General features: G+C 37.1%; 1 pseudogene; it reads left to right on the top strand.

Annotated features, from left to right (window-relative positions):
- Positions 1-478: 478 nt before the first annotated feature.
- LOC120170813 lies at positions 479-2,409 on the top strand (annotated as a pseudogene).
- Positions 2,410-6,013: the final 3,604 nt, after the last annotated feature.

The raw sequence follows: 6,013 nt of genomic DNA, 5'->3' as shown, positions 1-6,013 counted from the left end.
GTTGACTACGCTCAGCTCCAAGGCACATCATTTGCAGCATAGCTTAAGTCGAGAAGGGCTATCTGCCAAAGACCCTCGAGTTCGATTACACTCAGCTTCGAGGGCACATCATTTATAGCATAACTCAAGGCTAGAAGGGTTATCTATCACCAAAGACCTTTGAGTTCAACTACGCTCAGCTCCAAGGTACATCATTTGCAGCATAGCTTAAGTCGAGAAGGGCTATCTAACCGAAGACCTCTGAGTTCGATTACGTTTAGCTCAGAGGCAAACCAAATTTACAGCATAGTTCAAGGCAAGAAGGGCTATCTGTCAATAAAATTATCGAGTTTGATTCCATTCAGCTCGATGACACCTCAATCACACTACTATCAGGTTGCAATCAAGGTTTTCAAGTCGAGAAGAAAACCCGGGTTAACTGTGCCTCAGTGACAAAAAAACATTTCCCGACAGCATAGCTTAAGTCAAGAAAAGCTATATGGCAACGAAGACCATGAGCAACAACAACCAACATACCGCGCGGTATCGAAACTATATCCCCAGAATCGTCATGGACCCAAAGTCACAGGTCATTAACCGAGTTATATCGGGCTTCATCGGCAAGCGAACACTAGTGGACTTCCAAATGCAGTAAAATGAAAACAATCATCTTAGCCTCAACGGTTTTTATCTCCATTCGGTTAAGCCTAGAAATTTCCAGCACACTTTCCGATTTCTCCGCTATCAATCCTTGCTTTCTCATCTCCTACCTACAATTCTCAGCTTTATGGCGTGTCACTTTTACAACAACTACGGCCGCAACAACATCCTCTCGGCATCACTTCAGAGCCACAACCCAGGCGGTGAACCCGTATTTATCAAGCGCTCCGTGCATGAACCCGGTTCAGAAACAACTAATCCACAGCAAGACCCGAAGAAAAAGATGAGGAATCAACTACAAGAGTTGGAGAGACAACTATTGACGACAATGATATCGAATGAGATATGGTTTCGGTGATTACCAATGCCAATAATGAGTGGTCCGAAACTATACAAAACTTATTAAGTTCTAGCAGCCCTAACAACCTGATTGCTATATCTCCTACTTCTTCATCGTCTTCGTCCACAACATCGGTGGCTTATCGGGCTTCAACTTGTTCAAGGAAGACAATAATGAAGGTTGCTTCAATTGTTTCCAAGGGTGAAGCTGACGTTTTAAACCAGATCCTAAGTTGATTATCATTATTTGCTGACACTAAAGGGAATTATGAGCACAGGTTGATGGAGTTTATGTTGATAGCTCTTAAATCACGAGTTGTTCAGCACATAACACGTTGCTTACACTCATATACTTTATGATTTGTGTCCTTATTTTAAGCTTGGGTTTTTGCTGCTAATTTAACCATCATCGATGTTACTTTGGAGAAATCGAACTGTAAGAACTTGCATGTTATTGATTTTAAACTCGTGCAAGGAGGGCAGTACGTAAATCTTCTTCACGCTCTATCGGAGGGTGGGATTAATAAGCCTTCGTTGGTAAAGATCACAATTTGTACTGATAATGATGGGGATTATGTGTTGAAGATGGTTGGCGATAAGCTGAGTCTAATCGCTAAGCAATTCAGAGTTTGCTTGAAATTTAATTTAATAACGAATCTTAAACTCAACGATCTGAGTCGTGATTCACTTGAGTGCGAAATGGACGAGTAATTGGCTATTAATTTCACGTTCAAGCTTTATCGGATGCCCGACGAGAGCGTGTCTGTGGAGAACCCGAGAGACGAACTTCTCCATCGAGTGAAAGCATTGACGCCGCACGTGGTAACGTTAGTGGAACAAGAAATGAACACCGATACGACACCATTCGCGTTGAGGGTGGTAGAAGCATGTGGGTATTACGGAGTGTTGTTTGACTCCGTTGAGTCGACCTTGTCATCAGAACACTCAGAGCGAGTGGAGCTCAAGAAATGCCTGTGGTGAAAAATTGCCAACTCAGTTGCGTGCGAGAGGAGGGAGAGTGACACGTGTTGCTCTCTCATTAGTACAAAATTCTCAAAAAGTATTAATTTTTTAACCAAAAAAAATATGACGAGTCATTCCACTTCAGCATACATTAGTGACGTGGACACACCATGTCATCATTTGTGTCTACATGTGGTTGCTTAATTATCTGGAGGCGTTGACCGTCAGTTAAGTAATGGTTTCCATCCAACGGGGTGACTTTTGAATCAAAATAAAACATTGTAGGGTCAAATGTTCCAAAAAACAATAGGGGAAAATTTGCATATACTGTCAAATGTTAGGGGTATTTGTTTGCATTATGCCTAAAGAATAGTATAGAGAGAGTAAGGGTCGATCCGTATGGAATATGGAATTATCGATGAATTGGTTCTTACTTCTGGATTAGGTGTGAACTGCAAAAGAAAATAAAAGTGGGGGATTTTTCTCGATTGAAGATAAAGAAAATAAATTGAAATGAAGTAAAATTGAATTGAAATTCTAATTGTAAAAACCAGCCTCCGGCTTTCGCTCTGCCTCAAGTTCTATCGATCATCGAAATAGATTTTTCACTTCAGATTTATTCCAGTTATTGTTTATAGGGTCCAATCCCTATAACTTATTTCTCTCTCAATTGAACCGACAATCCAAAAAAATCTTTGATTGTAAGTCATTATGTGGACTAATCATGACAATCGTTATTAGTGCCACTCGATTTTGAAGCTTTGTAAAAACCCGACTCGGATTGTGTCTCGCTAAGAATCGAATTCGATCTTAGTTTCCAACAGCGAACAGTCGCTAAGTGTGTTCCCAGGAAGTTAAATATGCTAGAAGTCTATCATTCCTCCCAACTGTTAATTGAAACAACTAACAAGCCAACGAGCTCTTTTTGATTTGAAAGCGTTTTGATTATAAAAGAATGGTCGATTACCGATCCTTGATTCCAGAAAATTAAAGATATAACCCGAAGTATTGAGTGTTTTTCAATTCTAACGATCGGATTTGAGTTATCGCTGTAGCCTTTGGATATAAAAGACTTAGCTAAGTATGATAGAAATTATACTTAGCATTTTAAAAGAAAAGTAAAATAAAAAATTGAAAGCAAAAACTAAAAACAAAAGTAAAAACTTTTATAGAAAAACAATAGAATTCAAGATGTGAATGACGATTTGAGGCTTACCCCAATGGGGTATTTATAGTTCTAAAAACCCTAAAAGATAACTCCTAATAAATTGTAAAGATAATTCCTAAACATTACAAAAGACAATTCCCTTAATTGTTTGAAATAAATCCTAAAAATAAAGATAAATCCTAAATTTGCGTATGGATTTGTGGATAAGTATTATGCCTTTACAAAAATGTTGAATGAATCTTCTAGAAGATGTTGACTCATCCTCACTTCAACGAAGTCATGCCCCTGGTTCTAGAAAAATAAAAACTTGCAGAATTTGTCCTTTTTAGCATAGCTTTTGAAATCAAATGTTCTGCACAGAAAACGTTCAACTTAGCAACATAAACCAACAAATTAATGAGTAATTAACAATAAAATAATGAAAAAATTAAACACTCATCAAATTCTCCCTCGCTTTTCCTTGAGCATTTTTCAATCAATGCATTAAAAATCTCAAGTTTCCATCTCAATTCCACAAAATTCCCAAGACTTCCAAGTAAATCAAAACCAAGCAAATGATAAAATCCAAGAGCAATCAAGCAAAGGCACAACTAAAAGAAAGTTTAAGCAAAACATGAGATTCCAATTATTCATCAATCTTAAAGAAACGAGACATAGTACCACACTATGGTTCACTCATTCCGCTCAGGTGTTTCAGGTAGAAAAATCGCTTAAGCCAAACTAAGCAAAGCATTACCATAGACTTGTAACTAATTCTAATCTCCACCACTAAGTATAAGCATGATGCAAAATTCAAGAGGTATTTGAAAATGGTTATAACGGGGTTAAGGTTCAGGTAGGATAAAGGCCAAAATCGGGTGAAAAATTCAAGACAAAGAGAAGATAATTCCAAAAATTTATTCAAAAGAAGGTAAAAATCAAAGAAAGGGAAACAAGAAATCGAACAATCAAGCTTTATTCACTCTTTTTTTTCTTTTCTTTTTCTCTCTTTTTTCGAATGTTTCTTTTTTTTTGCTATTCTAATCTTTTTTTCTTATGTATTTTACTGCTCATTCGAATTATAGTTGTACTGCTCAAATTTTTCTGCACTGAATTTCTGCACTGTTTGAACCAAACTGTACTATTTTTTCAGCCGTTTGAATAGTCGAATTTTCTAGACTATTTTGTTCGATTATGCACTATTTGGGACATTTTTTTAAACAATCTCTACTTTGTCCTGAAAAGGGTGACAAAAAGAGGGGAAAAAAATAAAATAGGCTCGAGTTTAAAAATGTGGTAAATAGAGAAAAAGGATAAGGCTCAAAATTGGCTAACTAAGGTGCAAAAATAAAGAAAAGGGTAGGTCAGTTTTTGAGAAGAGAAAGGGTTAATCTTAATGCCTCTATCACAACAAAGTATCACATTCAATCGTGTAGTCTCAATAAGCGTTACACTACAAGTTATAGAATGCAAATAATTAGTCGACACACTCAATTCAAACAAAGAGCAAGAAAGTAAATGTATGCTCATTAGACTCAAAACTCACATGAAAATGTTTAAGTGCACTAAGTCATGCTATCAATTCAACCAAAAAATGCATGGAATGTCAAAATTTTCAAGAAAAATCAATTAATCATACAAATTGCTATCATGCTTCCTAAATTCCAATAAAAGCGAGATCAAAATTCACAAGAAAAATCAAAGAGATCATGTAAAACCAAGATAGGCGATCAAAGATTTCCAACACATCAATTCAAGAAAAATTCAAGTTCAACCAATTGAATAAGCAAGGTAAAATTTGATTCAATTTCTCACCCTCTCACTTAAATCATTTTGTCCCAAACTGTAAATTAATGCATAAGAGAAGGAATGAAAATACTCCCCTAATCAATTTCGATGGCGGCCAGAGAATCTAGTCGAGGTTCATCTCGATGGAATCCAATCGGCCATGTACTTCATGAATTTCATTGCGCACGTTTGATTGAGGATGCTATTATGGTGCTTCATTAGGCGTGTCTCTTCAAAGAAATACGCACGCATTACGGGGGTAATGGTGTCAGGAGGAATGATATGTGGCGCACCAAGAGTGTCGACGAGAAGTCTTATCGAGTCCAAGCATCGATCATTTAATGGAACCATCGCAAAAGCATAAGTGAACTGTGAAGAATCAAAAGTCAATGGAAATAATCTAGATGCAAGATTGGTAATGTAAGGGCCGAGACTGAATGGGCGATCGGATCGCATGACTCGCTCAAGAGTTCGTGTAAACCAAAAGCCTAAGTTTACCTTTATTCCAGTTTGTATACACCATAAAAAATAACTCAACCTTACTCAAACATGATGTAGTATCAGTAAGTTCGGAATAGTTGTATGCCAAAAACCAGTGAATATAGCGTAGGGCAGGATTGTGAATGTGCCAACCCCTTGTCGTCCTTGCATTGAAACAAGCACCGACCGAACCTGTGAGTGCCTCGTAAGTTATGTCCGTATCAAAGTCCTGAAGTATCTCACATAAAGCGTTAAAATAATCTCATGGACCCCATGGAAAAATTAAAATCAGTCAAAGTCATCGAAAAGTGCTATCCAAGCAAACAAAAATATATGACATCAGGCGAATCATTAGTCATAACACGATGAGGTAAAAATATAAACTTAGTATAAAATTCAAAGACTAATTCATAAAATGTGCTACGCCTGATCTCAAGATATGATCGCCAAACAATATCATAAAAATAATGCATAATTGAGTCACGAAAGTGCAACGAATCAAGAGTATGATCGGGAATAAATTCGCAAACATAAAATTTATGGTGTCTAATGCTATTGAACCGCAAAGCATCTTCGTCATCGAAGTCTAAGTAGCCTCGAAGAACCTCTTCAACCGGGACGGAATAGGTGCATCCACGATGATGGCATTCAGAATAA

This window comes from Hibiscus syriacus, unplaced genomic scaffold, assembly GCF_006381635.1.
Source record: "Hibiscus syriacus cultivar Baekdansim isolate YM2019G1 unplaced genomic scaffold, ASM638163v2 tig00111794_pilon, whole genome shotgun sequence".
Taxonomy (NCBI): domain Eukaryota; kingdom Viridiplantae; phylum Streptophyta; class Magnoliopsida; order Malvales; family Malvaceae; genus Hibiscus; species Hibiscus syriacus.
Note: the sequence above shows the minus strand (reverse complement) of the source record. Positions and strands in the feature narration are given on the sequence as shown.